The sequence below is a fragment of the Rhinolophus sinicus genome, chromosome 2 (genome assembly GCF_057876585.1).
Source record: "Rhinolophus sinicus isolate RSI-liver-muscle chromosome 2, RSI-T2T, whole genome shotgun sequence".
Classification (NCBI taxonomy): domain Eukaryota; kingdom Metazoa; phylum Chordata; class Mammalia; order Chiroptera; family Rhinolophidae; genus Rhinolophus; species Rhinolophus sinicus.
Window position 1 is genome coordinate 71,574,774 of NC_142502.1, and position 25,967 is coordinate 71,600,740.

Sequence of the window (25,967 nt, forward strand, 5' to 3'; positions counted from 1 at the left end):
AAGGCCTTTACTGTCAAAATTGATTTTATGGACCTCTTGACACAGCCCAAGGCCTTGCCTAATTACATATATGTTAGTATTACTGAGGCAAGTAGAATGTTTAAAACAACAACAAATGTGATGTCAAATGCTGTCTTAAAGTAGAAACTAACCCCTCTGTAAAATATGTCATTATTAAAATAAAGAGCTCCACCCTGTGAGCTGTCATCAAAACACAGGAAGAGACAAAAGGAGGAATGCTGAAAGTCTCATTTAACAAGGCTATTTCAATGTCCTAATTTCACAAGTGGGGTTACTGGTTCAGTGAACCCAATCATGTAATCCACGCAATATTTCTCATTTTAAATCAAAACAAGACCTGATACCAGTAAGCTCTTTTCCAAAAGAGAAAGAAAAAATAAAACTTTGGGAGAAAACTAGAGGTACTTTGCAGAAAAAGAGACTAAAAACTTATCTGGTGATATCACAGACTATCAACTTGTTCTTTTGTGAAAAACTACATTTGCAACAAGTAGATTTCAGAAACATTCATGAAGATAGCCAGAATCCTTGGCCAAACAGAGAAACTATTTTCAGTTTAAGAGACAGTGAGCACAAAAATAATAAATATGGGGCAAGGAAACAAGGACAGATGGAAAACAGCCTTAAAACGGAACAGGTAAAAAGAGAAAGTAAACATGAATCAAGGGAAGGGGATATCAGAGCAAGGATGAAAAGTTTAACAACCAGAGCCACAAACTGGTTAAGAAAACAGTCATTCATTCAGCATAGTAAACTAAATGAACAGCAGGTAAAGGGGAAATTAGAGGAGATTTGTAAAAATCACGATACTAAATGACTAATCATAAGTCTTTATTTTACTTTTTAACCAGCTATAAAGATAAAAAACAAGATTCTGTGGAAGAAGCAGCCAACAAGAGACCAACCATCATCTTGAATGTGAGGATAAAAGAAGAGACAGAAACCAAGATAAATCCACAACAATATAAAGCTGGTTTAAACTTATATGAATTAAGGTAATTAATGAATATTAGCTGCGTTTCAGCCTATCGTTAACTTCCATAAAATGCCCTATACAAATTCAGATTCAAACTGCAAAGGAAATGTATTTATGCAAATTCCATTAAGCCAAAGAATAAACTGTGAAACCCATCCCAAAGTTATCTCTATTATCCTGCCTAACTTTGTAAGACTCACCTCACTTTAATACTTGGAGTAAGATTACTCACAATAATTAGTTTTGCTCTGAACTCCAGCACAGCTCCTCATCTGTCCTTGTGTGGTTTAGGTGACACCCCACTCCCCTCATCCCTTTATCTTATCTTGAACAGAAACAGTTTCTCCAAGTGACACTAGAGGAAACACACGCAATCTTGAAAACCTGGAAATCTGAGTTATCACCCAGCACAGATCATCATGCCAACTCCATTTTGGAGATGAAGCAGACAGTATCCCTCCCACTAGAATGAATGGGTCAATTACTCCAAGGGTATCTTCTGCACTTAGCATTCTGTGTCCCAAGCACACTGAACAGTCACCACTTCACACACACAATTTGCACTCCTCCTGCAAGAAAAGCCTCTCCCCTACTCTGCAAGTATTGCATTTCTACTCACTGCTTCAAAAATTAAGCCAATCTCTCTTCCCTGAGGTCTTCAGCCATAATCCTTCTCAGAATTAGGTGCTTCTTCCTCTGCACCTGCTTATAACTCGTATAGCATTAGCTTCTCTCTGTTTTATTTTGTACTTTGTTGTTAAATTTTAATTTTTCCTTAGAGTTTAAGGACAAGAATCATATCCTGCTTGTCTATATACTGCCATCACTGAATATAGTATGTCGTATATAGGGAATTATTAAATATTTGTTGATTGAACAGATGCATGGTAAATGCCCTCTTCAACCTAAACAGCTAAACAAGGCTGTATGTTAGGTTAGAATGTGTACTAACAATACAGTAGTGTCAGAAACTAAGATGAAAGTTTCCAAGGAAGCAGATGTGTACCATTATTAGTTCATCTCTATAGAATTTCAAATCCAGCATATACCTTACCTTGTCTCTGTAAAAAAACAAAAATTTCGTAATATGCTTAAGTAGAATTTCAACATATATATTTAGTGTCCTATTTTAACAACGATTTTTGCCATTACCCAAAAATGTTAATGATCACAAAACCAAAAGATGGAGGGTAAAAAATGGGATTGTGCACAAATTTTAGCTTCATAATTTTTCAAAATGATTGCTCCAACCCTAATAGTTACACAAGAATCAGAGGCTAAACTTTCCTCACATATAGAAATGATCTCGTCTCAGCTACGCATCCTGTACCACGTCCTCCCAAATTATTAAAGAAAGGGTCCTTAAGAGACATACTTTCAGTTACAGTTTCATCTTCCCTAAGAAAACGTTTTTTACCATTTCTACTAGTTTGGGGGTATTTTTTCTTTTTTTTTTTAGCAATATTCTTGGTGCTCAGGCTCCTTAAGCCATTGACTATCCCAATCTCGACACCTCTAAGAGATTTTATGTTGATGGGATGACCTACAATTTATAATTGGAGAAAATTTTTTAAAGAAGTAGACAATACCTTCACATTTGTGATGTGAATTTGTGACAACTTTATTCACTGACTAGACATTTACTGAGCATCTATTACAACACAGCAAAGTACTCGGCTCTGAACGTACAAGAATAAAACCAGAGTGTTTACAAACCTTTGAAGGAGAAAGACAAGTAAACTGCGTTGTATAGTAACATTTAAAATGCTAACACAAAGTATTCACAGCCATGGGGACTGAGGGCGAGGGGCGACAAAGGAGAGCCACTTTGAAAGAAGTATGAACAGATGAGTAGAATAGAGCAATGCTATGCTACACATTCCAGGAAAACAAAACAAAACACCAATATGCTCTACATTTCAAACCACCTTGTATTCAAAGTACCTTGTAAATGCTACTAATTACTGTTACCAAGAAAGCATCAATCAACTCCATTAAAAAGCCACCGTCCATTCATTTATAACGGTAGCACTAGGAATTGCTGATACAGGCCATATTCCCTCAAACAACTGTATTAATAGACTTTAACTAGATGTAAAAATTGTTCATCGATAACAAAATAACACTAAACAAATAACGACTAAAGTTGAAGCCCTCAATAGCCTAACTGGAAAAGGAGAGGATCCTTTTACAGGTCATATACACCTCCTGACCTATATTTGGCAATCTGCTTCCAGACTGTCAACAGATAAGCAGCACAGCTCTCAAGACGGGAGACTGATCTTTGGCAAAGCCAGGCGTCCACCCAGGGTGCTGCTATCCCCATACACTGCCCTCAGACGAGCCAAGGTAGGCCTGGAACTTGAGAAGGTTTATTTCCAATCTGGACAGTTGCCAACATGTCTCATTCAAAATCCAGGGACCAGGGCCAGCCCAACCCCCATGCCACAAGCCAAGGAGGCCGTACCTTCTGTACATATTCCCGACCCAGAGGTGACCTGCACGCATTCTTCCACACCTGCTAAGAGCCATACAAGAATTTGCTCAGCCCTGTTATTATGCAGCCTCTAACCTTAACCCCGGCAACCCAGCAACCACAAATTCCAAGTCCCAGGAGGATCATATATACTGGAGAGAGCATTTCGCTCTGTTGGGACATATAACTAAGTACTGCAAAAACAGCACCTTCTTTACAATGCACAAGTGATAATAGCAAAGCATAATTTCCATACATTACAATAAAATAATCCCCCATCTAAACCACTCAATTTTTAAGAACCACCTCACAAAAGTCACAAAGTGGGGTGATTAAAAGCTAAGGGGAAAACTCAGTTTCCTTTATCTTGCTCACTAAAGAAAATCTCTAAGAAATACACCATGACATTCTAACTATCACTTAAGAAGCCATTTTTTAAAAGGTAGAAGACAGTCGATACAGACAAAGTAAAACAACCTAAGTTGCTTCAGTATATTTCAAAATTTAAAGACTCATAAAGCACTAAATTACATTCATTTTCTAGAAGTGGCAAAAAAGAGCCAAAAGAATATAGGAGGATATCAGCAATTTAGTAGTAGAAAAACACACAAATATATAAAAAGAACATGTCAAAAATAAAACACAAGTTTATTCAAACTATTACATTATGGGAGGGAAGTCTATAAGTTCTTTAAATTTGTAAAGGGCTGTAATTAATATGAATTCATTAATCCTATCTGGTGCAAAAATATTAAACAACCATGCTTTTAAATAATATACTTGGAAAAATACATAGTTAATAACCATTTCATTATGTAAAAATTAAAAAACACTTATATTAACTATTATATACAACACCTCAATAAACACATACTTGCTTTGGACTATAAATGGACATTCATCTACGTAAGTCATCAAGCAGCTATTAAGTGGGGCTATAGCAAAGTGTTATGGCAATATCTAGGAAAAATTATTTTTCTTTATACAGCAGCAATAGAGAAACCAAGAATCATAAATTTCAGGTACAGAAATGAAATTTTCCAATCACCTTATAGAAATAAAAATGCATTTAATTTTTAAGGCTTCCCAAAGAGGGGAGATGAGTTGTTTTACTTTAATTTCATTTTTGTAAAGAATACATAGGCACACACATGCACACAAAAATTAAAATAGCCACCAAAATGCCAACAACAGTGATTATCTTTACGTGGCAGAAACATTAAAGATTCTTATTCACTTCATTTTGGTTATGTGGAATTCCCACATGGAACGAACGAGTTAATTTGGGGGGAGTTTAAAAGGAGATTGATTAGTCTACAAGGTATTCTATAACAAATTTAATTTTACCCCCTTACACTATTCTTTCTCACATCTTTCTCCTATCACGTGCTCTCAGCACCCACAGAACATTTCCTTTGAAGTACAGCCATATGATAAACTGCTGTTTAATGTCTGTCTCCCTACTAGAACATGGTGGGGTATGTCTGTACTGGTCACAGATGCATCTCTAGAACTTGGCATAGTGCTTCTACATAGTAGGCAGGAAAATGGTTGTAAATGAATGAACAAACTGGTCTAAATCCCTCAGAATACAGTGGAAGTGCAACCATTCCCCTCTCTTCACTAAAAAGTGCTGGCTGACATTCCATCACAATCTTCTGTATTTAAAAACATGTCTGAATTACCTCATTAGTCTTCTTTTTTCAATGTAATCAATTCCAGTTCCCTAAAATTTTCTCCAGTTATGTGGCTCTTATTATGAACCCTAGTTTCTCCACAATAGTTCAGTTGTGAAGTTTGGTATTTAAGCCAAACATTCCAACTCCTCTTTACTACTATTATAATTGAAGGGATATTCATAATTTTAATGTAAAATTTGGGCAAATGCAATCAAGTGTTTACAATATCCTTTATATGTAAACAGCCTACACTCTCAGAATATGAAATTTCAAGTTGCTAAGACTGTATAATTCCCACCATTCAACACTTTCACTAGCATAGTATTTGCACCAATTATATATATATAATTTCACATCTTACAGATTCTGTCATAGTTATGACAAATTCTTAGTCTGTTTTCAAGTGACTATCAAAAACCTATAAAGTTATAGTCATTTTCCTATCTCACAGAATCAATTTAAATGTTTTCCAAAAAGTAAATATGCTTAACATCCAAATCTTAGAACAGGGTTGTTGAACAATTTGCCTTAATAACCAGTATATTTACTAAAATTACAAGATCACTAACACAGTTCATAATACTGTCTCCAAACGTTACCACTCCAATAAAGGCCTCAATATTACCTCTCTCCTGTAAAAACTTATGATGACCTAATGTCTACCTAACGGGGAAGAAAAGAAACTAATGCAAGAAGGTATAAAAAATCCCTCAATACGCTGCCTCTTGAACTGAAAACACATCTGTAACTTCATCCATAGCTGACCTTGCCCAGCTCTTTTCAGGGCTGCTTTCTCCATATGTGTTCTTGACACCATCTGTTCCAGCCCTTTCAGAATCTGGGTGCTCCATACTGTCTCTGAACTGGTTTTAATCATTTACTCACCACTACCTTCTCTTCACCAGCAGGATTAGTAAAACAATGATTCCTAAAGTAAAATATTTACTTTATATGAACACCTAAAATAGAAGCCAAAACGGTGAATTTTCTAATTGTATTATGAAGAAAATTTACCTAACTTAAGCTACCTAGATTAAAAAGAAATAATCATTTCAGTCTTCAAGTACATGAATGATAAGGAAGAAATTATGTTTACGTAGGGGCATGTGTGTATACATATACAGCAATAATCAAATGGCCTACATCTCCAGAAATAAAATATAAAAGATGGAGCAATTAGGTTAGCCATGAAGAATCTTCATGAAGAACAAGAGACAAAAAAAGAGTTACAGAAACTTCATCTCAGGAGCTGTTTGAGATAAAAATGAAACAGTGAATGACCTGTGTTGAGTGGTTTAAATACGTTCAGCCAGGAAACAAAAAACTAGATTCAAGAGAATTAACTTCTACTTCCAAATCTAGCAACAAGTAAGGAGTACACCATTTTAATAATTGTCAATGATTCTTAAGTCTCCACCATAGACTGTGCTCTATTTTTTTTAACTCCTCCATAAGATACTAAAAATTTTGATAACTAGTGTACAAAAACCAAACCATTAAAATATTTTGGTCACCAAGAATTAAGCTTCTTCAGTATTTGACAGAAAGTTTTATATACACAAAGTTTATATAAAAAAAAGGTAAAAACAACTGAACTGTACGTTGGAATCACCTGCAGACCTGTGAGAAGATAGTGAAATGTAGGTCTCACCCTCCAATCCAAGATCTGGGATTTAATGGGTCTAGAGTCTAGACTGTGGCCCAGCCCATCAGGACTTTGAGAACTATCCTAGAATTTAGTCTTCCACCTCTAATAGTAACAAATAGAAATGCAGTTATTTCCATGTTGGTACAGTAATTATTTGGAAAGTCACCCCAAATTCTCATTTGTATTGCAGGGAGAAATAAGGGAAAGATTTCATATCATCTTACACAATTTGGGGGAATTTTTAATGTTCAGGTTGTAACTTTAATTAACTGAATTTTTCCCTTAAATTTTATTTACAGAGAAATACTTTTAGCATCTGGTATCCAAATATAAATGCTGCCGCTCTGATGAGGACCAAGTACAGATAAATGTATCTCCAGTTAAAACACACATTCATTCATCTCTTTTTGTTCATTAATCAATTTCTTGGAACTATATACACACTTTAGGAAAGGTCAATAAAAGGGCCCTTGGCAGAACCTTTTTACAAAGAAAACTTCTGTAAGGAAAAGTGTTGCTAACTTATATATGTGTCTTGTAAGTTTACATTTCTATATATTTCCTGAGCAAAGCCATCTACACTATCCTCGTTAACACTATGATTCTTTAATTATATTGTTATCCATCAAGGTTCAGCTAAATTGTCAATCTGACTTCAAAAAAATCAATTAAAAGATAAGTCAACTAAAAGATATCTAGCTCTCAAATACATAAATAACAGTCATTGGGAAAAAGTAAAGGTATAAATACTACATAGAGAACAACAGATACTTAACTCTATACAATAAACAACATGAGAAAATTATTTCTGGCCATGTTTTCAAAGAGTATCTCTTTATGTATCTTTATAGCAACTTCTCTATAGTATCTCTTTATGGCAAAATAATTAATATATTTTACAGCAATAATTCCTTCTAGCCATTGTTCATTCTCAGATTCACAATCACCTTGAAGGCAAAAAATGGATTGCGACTTCTGGGGCAGAACTGTCTCATAAAATAAAGAAAAATTATTGTATTTAAACTCAGATCCAAAGTAGACCATGTCAACAATCTAAAACTACAGGTAAAAAAGTTATTTATACATTTTGCTACAGATATGAACTTAAAAATACTGACAATAAAATGTTCGGGGAGGCAATTTGTTCAAGTATAATCTGTGAATCATGTGTTATTTTAAAAAGTAAATATATACTATTTATAACTATTATAGCTTCTAATTTATATCAGTCTAAATGTTTTTATTATTTCACTAATTCTTTGTACTCAGAATTTAAAAGCTTCAGTGTCTCACTTGAAGACAGTCATACAACATTCAAGAATAAATTGAAGTAGTCAATGAAACTACTACAACCAAAATACATGTCTGTCTAGGATAGCCCATATTAATATGGCTCCTGTGAGAAGGGTTAATATAAGAGCATTTTATTTCAAATTATTTCGATGCCATTAATGATACATAGAAAGCAACATAAATAGCAAATTTAGCAAAGATAGGTAAGCCCAAAATCTAATCCAATATATGTGAATATATATGCAAAATATTTTCACTGTTTCAATACACACTGAACTATCCAAAAATACAATACCACGTAAATGGAAAAAAGACTGTCCTTTATTTGGAACCTTACCTAAAGGTGTTCATCATTCTGGAAAAAAAATCACGTTACAGAGCAATGCTGATCATGGTATTTGAGTCACCAATATAACATACCTAGTTGTTTGTTAGTCTAATTTACAGCAGCTGCATTCATGACTATTCTACATATGTATATTAACATCTGATTACTCTATTCTATCTTACAGTATTGGAGTATCTAAGCTTTCACATACTGAAATACATATATTAATATAATTGATATAAACAAATGTATATTTAAATTCAAATTTATATTCTATTTATAATATAAATATATTAATATTACTAATATAAGCATTAATATATTTCATCACTGTGATAAACATAATTTATAATTACTTGCTTTTATGTTAGGCTACTGTATTAATTTTTAATTTTATATGTGTATAGACATGTGTATATGTCTATACAGAGGGTGCCAAAAAAAAATGAATACACATTTTAAGACAGGAAAAAACTATTAAAATTGTAATATTCAATATATACCAATAACAAAAGATGAATACAAGTCATGTTTGACTTCTGCAATTACAAAAGCTTCTCCGAGTAGTTACCATCAGCGTCCAGACACTTCTGATTACGGTGAACTACTGCTTGAGCAACGCTGACCAAAGTGTCCACTTGTACACATTTTTCATTTTTTTGGCATCCCTGGTATATGTACACATGTGGAGGTTTTGTGTCTACTAATTTCATTTCAGTATAATAAATAGGGTATTACAAAATAATTGTTTTCAAAAGGGGGCACCAAGTCTGACAATTACTAGTATGCAGTAAAAGGGAATAGGACTGAGGCCAGAAACCTGACATATGAAAGGAAGAATGAGGAACATTAGTGGGGGCGGGGAGAGGGGGCGGGGAAGTAGACAAGAAAGTACCTTAGGAGAGAGTACTATGCCGAACGAGAAGGAAGTCTCAACAAGAAGGAGCTGTCACCATCATGAAGTGGTTCAGAAAGGCTGCTAACAACTGAAAGTAAACCAATGGGTTTGAAAATAGGAAGAGTACTGGTACCCAACCTTTGAACAGTTTCAGGATAGTAGAGGCAAAAATGATACTGCAGTGAGTAAAAGAGTGAAGAGAGGGGGAAAAAAACAGTTCACAGAGCCTTCTATTTTAAGACATTTAGAGTAAGGGAAAGAGAACTGAGGCAAAAGAATAAGGAATACAGCAGGATCAAAAGCAGGAGATTTTCATTTGTTTCTGTTTTTTGTTGGTTAAGCTAGAAAAATATTTCGGAGAGGATAATCCAAGTTTATTTTAGATATCAAGTCCTGACTTCATTATATACGCCTAATTACAAGTTTTAAGAAATAACTCTTCTACAAACTGAAATGTTTATAGATGATGAAATTAGACGATATCTGGGATTTTACTCAAAGTAATCCAGAGGGAGGAGAAATAACTATAAAGAAAAAAACTACAGTAAGATTAGCCATGAGTTGCTAACTGTTCAATATGGGTGATGGGCACATGGGGTTCATATGCTCCTCTCTTCTTTTGTGAATATGCTTAAAACTTTCCATAATAAAATGATTTTTTAAAAGAAATATTCTCTAAAAGATGTTCATTTTTCACTTTTATATACTATATATAATATGCTGCTCTTAAATGTCAACTGATCATATTTATTTTTTATCAAGGTATTATCTTGAGGTTTTTCTTAGCAATGATTACACAACAATTGCTGAATTACCTCAATTTCTCACTTCACTTTCCAAATGATCACAGCAAGCAATTTCATACTCAACTAGATGAAAAAAAGGAGGTGAAAAAAAAATAGATGAAAGCTGAATCTAGAGTTCTGGGTCAGAGTTCAAAAATCTATCCACTAAGGAATTCCATTTGACAGGATCCATATTATAGCATAAAATAAATGCTTATTTTCTAGTCATAGCTTTATATAAAATATGTCTGGAATTACCTCTATATTTTTCAACTGCACAGTATTAATGGGGAAAAAAATGAACTCTGAATTAATCAAGCCCTATGAATTATCTCTTCAGGTAGGCAAATGACCTTTATTAGCCAATCTAACCCTCAGTTTCCTCAACTTCTTAATAAGGAATTGGAATTAAATTAACTCTGGGGTAATGTCCAACTCTAACTTTCTAGATTTCTACATATCTAGTCTACATGAAACCTGAACATATTCACAACTCAAGTGGACAATTATTTAGACCAGTAGCAGTTCTCCAAGTGCACTCAATGGACCCCTTGAAATCACTGACACCCTTTCTGAGAGTCAACAAGGTCAAAACTATTTTCACTATAATACTAAGACACTTGCCTTTTTCACTGTGGTTATATTTACCCTAATAATGCAAAACCAGTGATGGGTAAAATTCCTACCAGTTAAGCTAGAATCAAGGTAATAGCACCATGTACCAGTGGTCACTGCACCAATAGTAAAACGAATACTGTTTCACTTAAGAATACCTTTGATGAAGCAGTAAAATTTATTAATTAGATCTTGATCCTCAAATTATACATCTTTTTACTATTCTCTATGACAAAATAGAAATTGTGCATAAAGTACCAAGTATGATGGTTGACTCAAGGAAAATTATTGTGCAAATGTTTGAATTCTAATCTTTAGAATCTGACCTTTTTTCCACAAAACACCATTTTTACTGGAAAGAATGACTAAGAAACTTTGGTTATTCAAACTTGGGTTTTTGGCAAACAGGTTTTGTTTGTTTATTTTTTTGTTTTTTGAGTGAAGCCTGTCATTTCAAGGAAAGCAACTGACACGCATTTGTTGACCGTGATAAAATTCAAGTGAAAAGTAGAATCTGGGAAAACTTGTTATCTGCCACTTTGAGCATAATAGCTTATTCTGTTTAAATACTTAAAAGACTTCTCTGATGAGATCGAAATAAGATTTTGATATTACATAAATTTAGAAAATCTGCATAACTCAGTGAAACAGTATGTCCCAAATGATCAATATATCATGTTATAGAATCATACATAGGTAAAAGATCTATTCAAACTGCAAAATAAACCAATGGGTTGCAATGTAACAATACAAAAAGTTCACTGATATGGTTTAAAGATTCTACTCTGGAACATTAAGAAGTTACCACTTGCGGAGTTGTGGTGAAGGATCAAAGAAGAATATACACAATTATCTGAAAGAGTTAAATTAATACTTCTTTTCCCAATGATATATCTGTGTGAGGCCAAATTTTCTTCACATACAGTTCAACCAAAACAAAACGTAACACAACAAATTGAATGTATAACCAGACATGACAATCCAGCTATCTTCTATTAGGTTAGACAGTAAAGAGATTCACAAAAATGTAAAAAAAATGCCACTCTTTTCACTAATTTTTGTTTTGGAAAATTTTTATTTTTCATAAAATATGTCATTTATGTTAACATGCATTTATTAATAATTTTTATTTTTAAATAGGTTAAACAATTTTTAAATTTCTAAATTCTAATTTCTAACATAGCAAATATTGGTAAACATAATCAAACAGATAAACAAAATTTTTAAGGACTCCTCAATAATTCAGAGTGTAAAGGAGTCATAAGACCTGAGATCCGCTGATCTATGTAAAACCTTACCAAATTGTCTGCTAGGGGTTCACACTCTCTAGTCATTCACAACCTAGTTAAAGTCGGGGAGAACGAAAGAAGATATACATATATTACGTAACCTGTAATAAATATAATACAGGTGTTATTCCAAACAGTAAATTTGGGAAAGCTATTTTGAAAAATTTAATTCAAGCAGGGTCCTGAAAGATGGGTAAGACTTACTAAAGGAAAATGCATTCCAGACAAAGGTCTGTTTGAACAAGACTAGGGAGATGGGAGAATGGGGACACGTTTGGGGAATAGGTCAATGGGGCTAGAGCATAGTACAATGGCAGATGTGTGACAAGTGCTGAGGTGGAAAAGTGGGCCGAGAGATTAGGCCACAAAAGGTTTCAAATGACATAATAAAAGTTTGGACACTAAAATGTATTAATAAAGAGCATATTAACATGGATTCCTATTGAGCAAGAGAAATATTACCATCTGATTTCTACTTTGACATATAACCCTAGTGGTGATGCATAACAGACCGACTATACATTGAGGAAAACGGCCAAATATAGGAAGATGTGTATAGAGAAGGAAATGACCTATACTTGGTCAGAGGGGCAAGAAAGTGAAGGACAACCTTCCAGAAGCAGAACAGGGTTTGGCAATTGACAGACTATGCCAAGTAAAGAGAGAAAACAACTAGGATAATGGGGGTGTAATAAGGGAAACAAGATGATGCAAGTTTCTGAAAGGAGGTGGATTTGATGGGAATATGGAAATGTTAAGATGGTTATAGAGTATCAGTTTGGAAATGGTGGTCAAGATGCTACAGAAAGAAATTTGGAAGAAAATCTGCATACAAATTAGAGTTGCAACCATCGGGATGATATAATTATCAAAAATAAGAACAGAATGAGCAGAGCAAAGGGCAAAGCACAGGATTTTATGAGACACAGACAGTAAAGACATGGGCAGAGAAAATTATGCAACAAAAACAAAATAGGAAAAGTCCGAGACTTGAGAGTACATGACCACTGTAGCTAATAGGAAAGAATTCAAGAAGAATCAGTTGGTCAGTAGCTAAAGAGGTTGGAAAAGAATAATGATCAAAATGAGACCACTGGACCTATTAATTAGGCGGTTACAGAGTAGTATCTGTTGAGTGTTTAGGGACAGAACACAGGTTACAATGAATCTGGGTTCACAGCCTCATTAACATGGTATTAGGTACAGGAAACAAGTATTTTACCCAGGGCTACCTGAATACATGTTTTCCAAACAATAGTCTGCCTGCTTTTCAAACATAATAATTTTTTAATAAAATTCTCTCTCTAAAATATATGTTCTTTTCAGAGAATTTATTTCACAGTAACATAAAACATTGCTTTTAACCTTTAAACAGCAGAACACTAGCATTTACCTAATACATTTTATGACAAAAAGAATTTACTATTGTGCTATATATTGAACCTCAATCTAGCACTTAAAAGAATATTATTCTTAGTGTAGATGAGCCTACTAAAGTGCATTTTAGTGCAAATCCAACAAATAGCATCCATTTAATTAAAAAAGCCCTATTATCCAATCCCTTTTTATTAGTAATATCAAACAAAATATGAGCTCACATTTAATTTAGGCATAGTTACATGAAATGTGTATGTAGCCAGGCCTATGTTTATGCAAAGGTAGTATGTGAAAGATCCATATTCATTAGTATAATTTAGAAAACAATGCTTTGTTTTACAAAAAGTCTTCCCTTTACAAAAGAAATCTCTATTGACATCATTTCAATCAATATGAAGCTTTTCTAGGATAATAAAAAAATTACAATTTAATTCTTTATTTAATTTACACAAAACTTTACAAGACTACGTTTGTTTAAAGTAAATTCATGAAGTGTGCAATTAAAATGGGTAGTTGTTAAGGGCCTTAAAAACCATAAGGAATGGCTTGGATCCTGCAGGCCAGAAGCCTCCCCTCTCTCATCAACTGGCAGGGAAATTGGAGTACTATGTAGGGCAGGCACCTTAAGAGTGAGGACAAAAGAGGCTATTACAGAGGAAGCGTGTGCCTTAGACTTGAAAGTGGGCAATGACTGCATGAAGTGTCATGATGTTACCATCCTTGATTAGATACAGAAAAACAGAACAGATTAATCCTGAAAGGGTTTTCAAAGCTTTGAATCTTTAAAAGAACACACAAAAGAAAAAGGTAACTTAGAATTCTAAATGGGGCAAAGGCTCAGGATCCAGACCACCTGAAGGCCTCTCTCAGCTCTCCCCTCACTACTTGAATCACCTTAGCAAGTTACTTAGGTAGAGCTCAGCTCTCTCAGCTGTAAAATGGGATAAGAAGAAGAGCCACCTCATAGGGTCAGCATTAGAATTAAAAAAGAAAGAACTATAAAACATACAAAGTAGTGGCATATCGCTGGCCCTCAAAAATTATTAGAATTGTACTGCTCTAGGGTCATTTGGGATCACTCAATTAATCCACCATAATATACTGCCACCTCCCAACCCATGAGATAAACCTTTCACTGTTAAATCATGCTGACTTACTCAACTGTCTGTATATCCTAGAAATACTAATCTTTGTCAATGTTATACTCAAACAGTAGTATCCTGGAGAACAGAACCAAAGTCCATGAGATTATGGACCAGTTCCAGAAGCACCCCTTTAATAAATAATAGACCATTTTCTGACACACTAACATTCCTGTCTATAACCATCAGGCTACGCCCATTTTTGCTACCGTGTTTCCCCGAAAATGAGACCTAGCTGGACCATCAGCTCTAATGTGTCTTTTGGAGCAAAACTTAATATAAGACCCGGTCTTATATTATATAAGACTCAGTATTATATTAGATTGGACCCAGTATTATATTATATTACATTATATTATACCTGGTATTATATTTTATTATACCCAGTCTCATATTAAAATAAGACCAGGTCTTATATTAATTTTTGCTCCACAAGAAGTATTCGAGCTGATGGTTCAGCTAGGTCTTGTTTTCGGGGAAACACAGTAGCAAAAATGGGCATAGCCTGATGGCTATAGATAGGAATGTTAGTGTGTCAGAAAATGGGCTATTATTTATTAAAGGGGTGCTTTAATAAAGACCTTAATACAAGACCTGGTCTTATATTATATTATATAAAACTCAGTATTATATTAGATTAGACCCAGTATTACATTATATTATATTATACCCGGTATTATATTATATTATATTGTATTATATTATATTATACCCGGTCTTATATTACATTAAAATAAGACTAGGTCTTATATTAATTTTTGCTCCAAAAGAAGTATTAGAGCTGATGGTCCAGCTAGGTCTTATTTTCGGGGAAACACGGTAGTACCTCATTAAAATCACCAAATTAAACAACTGGTTTATAAATTCCTAATTTATGTTACACCCTCCCCCTTTAAAAGAGCAAATTTATCAGTAAAATGTGTCTCTCTATGAAATACAAAATTCTGGGCTGGCCCGATGGCTCAGGTGGTTGGAGCGCCGTTTTTCTAATGCTGAGATCGCGGGTTCCATTCCCACATAGGCCAGTGAGCTGCGCCCTCTACAGCTAAGATTATGAACAATGGCTCTCCCTGGAGCTGAGCTGCTGTGAGCAGCCGGAGGTCGGTGTGAGCTGCCGAGTGGCCGGCAGCCATCATGAGCTGCCGGCAGCCAGTGAGAGCTGCCCGTGAGCCGCTGTGAGCAGCTGACTGACGACCAGTGACCGACTGCCTCAGCGGGGGAGTGCAAGGCTCATAACACCAGCATGGGCCAGGGAGCTGTATCCTACACAACTAGACAGAGAAAAAACTGCTTGAACTGAGGGTGGTGGGGCGGGTGGGAGGGTACAGGTGGAAGAAGGGGGGGAAAAAAAGAAATAAAAAATTCTGACTGAAGTATTAGAAACCAGTATTTCTAAAACACCTGTAGTGAAATCTGATCATGTGTTCAAATTCATTCCATTCCCTTCCTCTTCTCCCTTCCCTACCACACCTGATAGAAATTTTTTTCTCAAACTGATACAAACCTCCTCAATTAGCCTGAGTACACGATGACTAGCTTTATACTTTCCACTCAACTACTGTCTCCATCATCTCAATGGCCGACACAACCCATAGATTTATTTGAGACCTCAAGCACAAGCATAATCGATGCACAAATCATCTTGCTCTTCTCACTTTCAAGTCGACAGGGATAGACAGGAAAAAAAGAGATGCAAATACATTTCTCTTCAAAACATATACATATGCATACACTTTGTTCTTTCCCCAAATCCCAAAAGGATAGCAGACAGAAAAACATGCCCACAAACCAAAACACAGCTGCTTCATCTAATTTTAGAAAAAAAAATAACAAGGAACCAGAGCAAGTTCTCTCTGGAATAACTCAATCCTCAAATCAAGGAAATTCAAAGAGCATAACATGGAAAAACCAACAGCCTCAATGCTCTCCTGCGGGATACTAATTCTATCAGTGTCCAATCGAAACGAACAATATGTTTTTAGAAGATACCACAAAAGTTTGAAATCTCTCCTTAGAAAAAAGTCCACTTACAGAGAAAATATCTAAATGTACAATTTCCAAGCATAGGCTCTATTTGGTTGCTATGTAGGAGTTTGATATGATTTCAAATTCATTTTTTTATGATTGAAGTAAAGTTGTTTTAATTCACTTGTTTATGACAAGCCAAAAACAAGGTTGTTTTTAGAAATTGTTTTGATAGAAGAATGAAGTAAGCTGTGACAGGATGTCATCTTCTCTTGTCATTGGTAAGCACTCAATAGGTCAGCTACTGAGGGGCCCCTGATGGGGGCTTATGAATAAGAACAAGTGGAGAAGCAACTATCGCAAAGGGACATTTAGACTACACTGAGAGTGTGAGGACTATTCGAGAATTTGGGTGCAGGCAAGGTGACACTTTGCTGACCTAAATAGCTCTCTGAAGACCACGGGGGCATTAGCTCCTGCAGTGTTGGTGAGGTAACTCCTCCTACACAGTGACAAAAGCCAAGAAGCAGCCCCTGCAAAAATCATCCTGCCCATCAACACCTGAGAATGGTTCCCTAGCAACGTGCTCTAGCAACAAGAGCAGCTGGGTGTCAGTTCTCAATTAGCCAAGCAGTCTTTCCTGAGTGCCTACTCATATAAAAACGTACACTTCATCTAAATTTGGACTTTATTCCTTTCATCTCCCCTTGCCTGGAACAACAGCGTAATTAATCTGCTATTGCTTTGGAGCACATTATTTCTTTACTGACTTAAACTAAGAGACATAATCCTAATAAGTCACAGGGATGCAATATACAGTATAGGGAATATAGTCAATAATATTGCTGTAACTGTACAGGGACAGATGGTTACGAGACAGTGTGGTGATCGTAAGGTATATAAATGTCGAATCATTTCTTGCACACCAGAAAATTAATATATTTATATCAACTGTACATTAATTTTTTTAAAAAGAGATGCTATTGACTTATGAAATTCGCAGTGAACTTGTGTTAAATAAATTGCTGGCAAAGACAAAATCAGTCTCTGAGTATAATTTTGCTGCCCAAAATAAAAACCTTAGTTTACTCCAAACCTGTTTTTTTCACCATACTCTTTAATGACAAGATGAGAAACATACTTGTTCAAAAAAAAAAAAAAAATGACCCAATTCTAACATGTACATCTCCAAGTGTACTTTATTCGGATGGTCCAGTCTCATAGCCCGGTGTTTGTTATTTGATTAATTTGCTCAACCCCAAACAATATGGTTTTTCCTTTTCTGGAAGCTTTGAATAAGACCCAGTCTAGCTGCTGCTTAATCTGAATAAAATCTTGTACTTCTTTTTCTTTGGAAGCCTCAAGAAAAGAATGAAGAAGACAGACCATAATCTAACTGTTTTGGAGGGAGTACTGCTCATATACTAGGGACCTTCATATCATCTCTTTAAGGAGTAAATCTTTAGTAATCTTCAGGAATCTGTCCAAAATAAAGGGCATGGATTTAGACTTTTAACCAGAATTCAGATTAACTAGGTAAAATTAGCATTAGCTAAAGACAACTGAATAAAAGAAAACTTCAACAGATTTATACATAAATTTAATGTGTCTTAAAAAGGACTGGGGGAGGAAGAACAATTATTTCGTAATAGTCTTACTTCTATGGACTGTTATACATTAAACTTGTGTTCTGGTGTTTTTGCTATCAAGAGTCCAGGTGAATACGGAGTATAAATTCCAGAAGGCAAAGGACTGCCCTTGCCAAAATTTTTTAAATGCAGTCATTACAAGATTTTTTTAATGAAAAACATTTATTCTATCAAACCAAGACTACCTAATAAAGAAAATTTAAGAAAACTGTAAGAACTAGCAATATATTAATAAAAGTGCTCTGGGTTAACAAATCTAAATGATGGTTCTCATGGGGTTATATGAATCACCAAAAGTTCCTACAATAATTGTTCAATTAAATGAGAAAGTGAATAAACTTTTCTAAAAGCATGTAGAAGTAGTCTCAAGCATTTTGCAGGTATATCACAATGCTAAAAGTTTGTTTATATGCACCAAGGAAATGCGACAAATTCCCAAAAGTTACAATCAATGCCCTAATTATTCTCCACTGTCTTCACTGCATCCCCAAGCCCTTCTCTGCTCTGCTCCTGCAGTTGGGGGGGGGGGGGGGGGGGAGTGGCGGGGTAACAACAAGCCTTCTGCATAGATCATGACCCAGGCTCCCTAGTTGGGTTCCAGAAATGGAAGTCATTGGCAGAAACCTAAAGCAGAGGGAGAAGTCAGGGAACTTCCCTTCCCTCCCTGCCTACCTCCCTCAAAGCCACAGCTCCCATGGGCCCTCACCACAAAGCCAGCTCTCTGCTCTGGTAATCTCTGGGGAATTAAGGGCGTTTCAAAGTTACTATTCCCTAGGTGCTTCACCATCCCTTGTTTGTTCCCTAACCTCTATACTCTCTTCATTTTGGGACATCAAGGATGAAATCTCTTTTCCTGCTGGGGCCTTACCTGATTTGGCTAACAATACCAAATCTGGTTATTCAAATACAGTCCACTATCTAATGAAATCCAATGTAAAAGTTTTATAAGGCCTTAAGATCTATATAAGCATTACTTACATATTATTGCTTTTGTGTAATTGTTTAAAAATTAAATATAACTAACTTCCCTCTACCATACCCTGCCTGGTTAATCCAAACCATTTTTTTGTTGTTATTGTTGAAGCCCTCCCGAAACACAGGACGGAAAAAAGGTTTAAACCAATGGTTCTCAAATTTTGGTGTGCAAGTAAATCAACCCAGACAATTGTTAAAATGCGAATACCCAAGCCCCACTCACACTACCCTGACATATGTTTTTACTAGTTCCCAGGTAATTCTGATGCACACCTAAATTTCAGAATTATTTAAAACTAGCCAACTTCAAGATTCTAGCCAACTTAAAAATCTCCAGTATGTTGCCTTTTTCCTTTTGGATACACATTTCACATTAACCATAGCAAAACAGAAAAAAGAAGAACCACAGTAATAACAATAATAATAATAATGCACACTAAATGCCACTGTGATATGTGCTTCACATATACTATCTAATTCAGCCCTCACAAGAGCCACACCAGGCAGGTAATATTGTTGCCTTCATTTTATATATGAGAAAACCGAAGCCCACAGAAACTAAGTTATCTGACCAAAGGTAATGAGTGGCAAAGCCAGGATTACATTGCTTGCTGGATAAGCAGCATCTGTGTATTTAAAGAGGATTTAAGGCTGAGGGCCAAGCCGCTAAGCAAGCACTAACCCTCCCTGTCCCCTCTCTCCCCCCAACTCCTACCACTCATCCAACAAGCTCTTTTTCCCCACCCATCACTCACTCACCAAGGCCTTTCACCTACTTGATGTGCCACCACATACTGGTAGAATATCACAAGTGTGTATGTGTGTGTGTGTGTGTGTGTGTGTGTGTGTGTGTGTATCAGCACTCTTTCCACATGAAGACCTACTACGTGCTAAGTACTATAAAGGCTCCAAATTCCAACTCCACCAAATACTGTCTGTGAGCTTGAGCAATTTTAACCTCTCTATGCCTCAGTTACCTAATCTGTAACATGAGGGTGACAATGCTAAGTGCACTGAAGTGACATAGTGATTAACTGAGCTAATGGGTTAAAGTACTTGCTTGACATAGTACCTGATACATAGCAAGAGCTCATTAAACAACAGCTATTAAAACTCTACTTGGCCAACTATCTCTCTTACAAAACCCAACATACCAGTCCTAGGTACAATTTATTTTCTCTCAGCCGTTTCCCGAGACTGTGAGAAAAGATAGAACATACTCTTATTGATCACGCGTAGACTGGTAACAGTGCTGTAACTCAACGGACTGAAGGCCACGAGTTGAATATTTCAGAGCAAATGAGTCTTTTAGTAGCCCTCAAATTGCACCACTTTGACAACTGTCTATTTCCCCACTCGAGTCACCCTGTTGATGACATACTAGTATAAAGAGTCTATAATTAACTTCATTCAAAACAGCAGTGAAATGTCACTCAGTACAGGGACTTGGTCTTAATTGTCACTGTACTGTCAGCACTTCAAGCAGTGCCCAGCCCATGATAGATACTCAAATGTTTGTTAAATGAAAATATAAGGGTACCAACGCAGGCACACGGTAGCTCATTAGCAAGTCTTTATAAAAACAGGCATAATCATCAGACCAATGTGCCAACAACTTGTAAGTTATTTTCAAACTCCCCCCTGAGTATTTTTCTTCTTTCTTTTTAACTGATTGCTGACTTTAAAAACTCTCCAACTAGAAAAGTTAATTACCAACCACGGCACCATTAATCTATTAAAAATGTTAAAGTGGTTCCCTAATAATACATCATGCTCATCTTCTACCGTACATCAAAAAAAAATTTAGCAATTATCACTGTAGTGACCCTGACTGTCCAGAATTTCCTGAACCATCCGAATTGAAGCCAAAAAATGAAGTAAGTCATTGCTAAGAGGTTAACCCTAACTAACATTTAGCAGAAAGAGAACTGGGGGAAGAGGGGATCTACTATGGGAACATGCACAGACAGAACTTCCATTCTCAGCTATGCTTCTAAGCAGCTACATATGTGACTGTGAACAAGTACTTAATTTTTCTGTCTCTGTTTTTTCATCTGCAGTATAGGAATAAGCTTACCACATCTACTCCATCAAGTTGTTTTAAGGACCAAACGTACATACAGTGATCTCCAAAAAAATTAAGAACCATATAACCTCTGACATAAACATCTTCAGATTTTAAATGAATGTTTCTATTTTTCTTTCTTTTTATGTCTCTGCCACTCCTATTCCTCAGATCCAAAGATCAGCCAGCACCAGGAAGATCCAGTTCCCACCCACAGCCATACTACAAACACAGTAAGCAGGCTGTATATAGTACTTGTTTTTAAAGTGGGGCGGCTGGATGGCTCAGTTGGTTAGAGCGCAAGCTCTCAACAAGGTTGCCAGTTCAATTCCCTCATGGGATGTTGGGCTGCGCCCCCTGCAACTAAAGACTGAGAAGGGCAACAGGCCTTGGAGCTAAGCTGCGCCCTCCACAACTAGTTTGAAGGATGACGACTTGGAGCTGATGGGCCCTGGAGAAACACACTGTTCCCCAATATTCCCCAATAAAATTTAAAAAAAAGAAAAACCCTTAAAAAAAAAAAAGATGCTCATCCACATAAAATAGAAATTTTAGAATTCTGCTATATGCAATACCTTACCTTGTAAAGGTTAAGCAGCAGATTACTTTCCCATAAAATAACAAGTGACGTAACATACCTAATAGATGCCTGTGGTTTTGCCAGGGCACCACCTTCCTTTGTGCACATTACTCAGCGTGGATGTGAATATTAACCTACGTGAATATCACCCGAGGAATGTACTTCAGTATTTTGGTTTCACTGGAGACATGCTTTCTGCATAGCAAGACTTCCCCTCTCTTTAACACTAGTAAGATTTCTAAAGATGCCAGATTTGTTCTTCTGGTTTGACTTCCATGCTTCAGAACTGAGAAACGACTTTTGGTGGACTTGTCATTTCTCAAGCCATTATGTCACTCCTGTAACACTCAGAAAAAGTTTCCTTTTGAAAACTGTAAATAGGAAGATCGTCTAATACTTGTATCTTAAGATCATTAACAGTCCACTAAATTTGTCAAATGAAAGCATAACTTTTATATGCAAACATCCTGCTTTCTCTGAACATTCTATAATGCTTCAAAAATAAAATTTAAGCTTATTTAACTGTAGCTAGTTCTTGATTACACACACACGTGTCTTACAGATAATTCATTAATAATTTATATTAAGCTCCCGGATGATGGTTTTGTATTTACAGTTGAATATCCTTGAGATATTCAGATACAGTTGAGTATTCTTAAGATGAAAAATTCCTAATAATTCAAACCAAATAATGAAACACCTGTAAAAGTAGTCACCCACCTCAGCCTTTCTATCATTTTTCTGCTCATTTACCCAACTACATTCTACTGCTGAAATGACTCCTACTTTGTTACAAAAGATAGACTTTGTGTGCTCATTTTGGTCCTTTCTATTATAGCTCAAGGGACATTCCTGAAATAAACACGGGCCATTAAAAAGAAACTGTCCAAATAGTACAGGTGACAATTTAATCATAATCGGAAAACAAGTCTATTTTCCCCTTGGGATTACAGAGTTACACAGTATGTAAAAGACACCTACTGCATTTATGGGCAACAATCTATCTTATTTGAGGAACAATTTTAAAGTTCTATCCTAACTAGTAACATTATACTACCCGTTTTAGCTACAATGAAAACCAGTGCTACATTACAGACTACTTCTAGTTCCTATAAACCCATCAAAATGAAAAGTAGACAATATGTATATTCTGAAATTTACAATAGAAAGGATAAAGCAAGATCCTACCACTTGTTCAAGGCTGTCATCTGAAGAATGAAACAACGTGAAGAACTCAAAATTAGTCCCAGAACCACATTCATGGCCTACCTCATCCTCACTCTTGGGTGCCTTCTTCAGACCTCAAACTACATTTTTTAACACAATACCAGTTGTGCAGGTTTACTTGAAGTCTACCAAGTGAATTGAGATCAAATCATCTGGTCTGGTGGAAAGGAGAGGGGGTTCAAGGTCAGAAGACTTGGGTGTGAATCCAGACTATGTTCTTCTGGAGGTACATGACCTTGAGCAACTATTTAATTCTCTAAACCTAAATTGCCCTCATGTGTCAAAGAACAAGACCACCAACCTCAAAAATGTTTTGTAGATCAAGTCCCTCAGTGTTCTGATTAAGGCAATGCCTAATAAACGGGCAAAGGTTTTATACTACTACAGGGCCAGTTCACAAATTATTATGAAGTATCTCATTATGGGGATCACAATTAAATTGTATGACATTTACTACAGTTGTAATACTCTTTTCAATCTTTTGCTTACAATGTTTTAATATAGAGAAATGAAAAATTCACAAAATTTAGAAATCTTTTTAAAACTGACATTTTGTATATCAAAGATGGAGCTTCAATTAAAAACAGATAGTGAAAATTGGTTAGTTTTTAAAAAAATGTTTGGGGTGCTTATATTTAATCAAACCACACATGGTCAAAGTTTTAAAACTTCCTGTAGAAAGCTGTATTTTATAACCCAGAGACAGCCCAGTTATCTAAACAATGGGCTACATGATACACCACAGTCTCCAGGCAAAGTCACAACAGGATGAGAAAAGAGCTTTCAGCCTCTCTCAGATTTCCTGGCCACTGTTATTTTAAAACTTGATCACATAAACATAAACAGAAAGAAAAAAATCCATTTTGGATAAGTCGCATGGGTTATGATTTATGATCTGTTTTTAATACTTTGCATTAATTTACATTAAATATTGCAACAGTTCATTACATTTTTCTTACTCATATCTGTACTCACTAATGAAGAATATGTTATATAGTTTTATATATTGTATAAACTTTTTAATTACGATAATCTTAAAGTCGCTCATCACTTCTGTTACTCCCTTTTAAAATTAGTTTTTGAAAAAAAAATGAAATGCAAACTGCTGGGAGAACAATAAATAGCATGTCACAGAGAACATACAAATGCAACAGGCAAATCTGCATAAAACTAAAATGACTTCTGTTTACCACTGTGCATGTAATTCCTGTGCAACTGAAAATACTCAAAATGAGCTGGATATTTAAAAGTCAATGAGTTATTTTGAACAGTTGCATTGTTTAAGCTCTGGCTATAGCCCAATCTATGGTGTTTCTAAAATGAATGATAAAAGACACCAAGGTAATTTTTTCACTAAACAATTTCCAGTTGGAAAACCACAACTCGACATCTGTGAAGTTGAGTTAATTTGTACAGAAATGCCTTCTGCTGCCAACCTTTGTACCATGACTGTTACCAGCCCAAGTTCAAGATCCACATTTTATGGTGTAAATAGTGTCAGCTAAATCTTAAGAATATTAGTTTTTAAAACTCATAAACCCTGACTGTTTACATATACTATGTCTACACCCACAAGACCGTGTAACAGCAAATGAAACTTTTGTTTAGCATGCACAGACGTCTATTAAGTAGGGGCAGTGCTCCTAGTTCTGAGGAATAGCTGTAGATTCGAACTGAAGCATTCCTCCACCACAAATTTTATGCCAGATAAAATGTAACATGTTTTCTGAAACTGAATGGAAATATTTCTGAGACGGATGTTCTAAGTAATACCTTATCAAATGATTTCCTACTTAAAATCCCCAAATTTGAATGTTTTAATAGTAGTAAGTCGTTCTTGGAAATTAACAAATATTAAAAGGTACTGTTCAGTAACAGATACACAAATTAACATATTCAAAACACTGGACCCCCCTAAAGACTAAGACTACAATTCCAGGCAATCCGAACCCGGTCTCCTACACGATTAAACTATTAGTGGTAGCAGCTGATCCTCGCATCCCAGAACAAACGGCACTATTCCTGCACTGAATTTTAAGCTTGTTTACGAAAGACAAAACTATCACAAAGTGTCCAAGTTAGAGATGGACACCTGAGTGCTCTGCCTCTACCTGGGAGCCAGAGAGGACACACAAAGGTATCTAGGTGCTGATAAACCCATGAAAGGAGACTCTCATTGTCCGGTAGAAATGAGAACCAGCCCTGCGCTACGGCGAACCGCCGCCTGGGCCCACCCATCACCTACTTCACCCACCGGCGTCCTCGGAGGTGAAACAAGCCGTGGGCCACCTGGGCGGCCGGAAGAGGCCTCGAAGCAGGGCCGGGCCGGGGGAAGCGAGGCCCGGCGCTGATGCCCCGCAACAGGGGCTCCGGGACACTCACCGGCGCGGACGCGAAGGCAGGTGCGCGGTGGCGGGGCTACCTGCCGCAGGTGAGGCTTGAGGGCGGGGTGAGGTGCTGGGGTGAGGGAAGAGGGCGACGACGCGGACGAGCACAGGCACAGGGAGGCGGCGGCGACTGGCTCCTACTCGCTTCCTGCTCGGACAGATCCCGGGTCCGTCTCCGCCCGCCGGCCGGTGCCACACCGAGTCCCCGGCCCTGCAGCGCGCACGTCACTGCTACGGAGCGCCCGAGGGGGCGGGGGCGCCGCGGGCCGGGGCGGGCCGGGAGTCCGGGGCGCGGGGGCGCGTTGCGGGAGGGGCTGTCAGGGCCCGGGCGCCCCGCCCTCCGCTCGCCCGGGACCGCCGCGCGGAGCCTCCCGGCTTGGGGTGGGCGCTGCGCGCGAGAGGGGCCGCCCGTGGCCTAGCCCAGCGTCCTTGTTCCTCCCCTGGCGAGACGGCCTTCTTCACAGTCGTTACTGTTTGCAGCGAGTCCTCTCCGGACTGGATGCAGGGACTGTGCAGTGCGGCCACAGCTAGAATCAGATCAAGGAGGGAGAAAGTTGTGCAGGGAAGGGGCGAGGACCCCGACTTGTTTAAG

General features: G+C 36.8%; 1 protein-coding gene across 9 annotated transcripts in view; it reads right to left on the bottom strand.

Annotated features, from left to right (window-relative positions):
• Positions 1–25,602, bottom strand: part of MYO6 (myosin VI) — a 136,653-nt gene extending 111,051 nt beyond the window's left edge. For 8 of the 9 annotated variants that reach the window (XM_019729593.3, XM_019729592.3, XM_019729591.3 and 5 more), the window contains exon 1: positions 25,371–25,602. The gene's annotated coding sequence lies outside the window, so the exon portion shown is untranslated. Of the gene's footprint in view, positions 1–25,242 lie in introns of all 9 variants that reach the window. The other variant, XM_019729587.3, reaches the window with a different exon arrangement.
• Between the last annotated feature and the right edge of the window lie 365 nt (positions 25,603–25,967).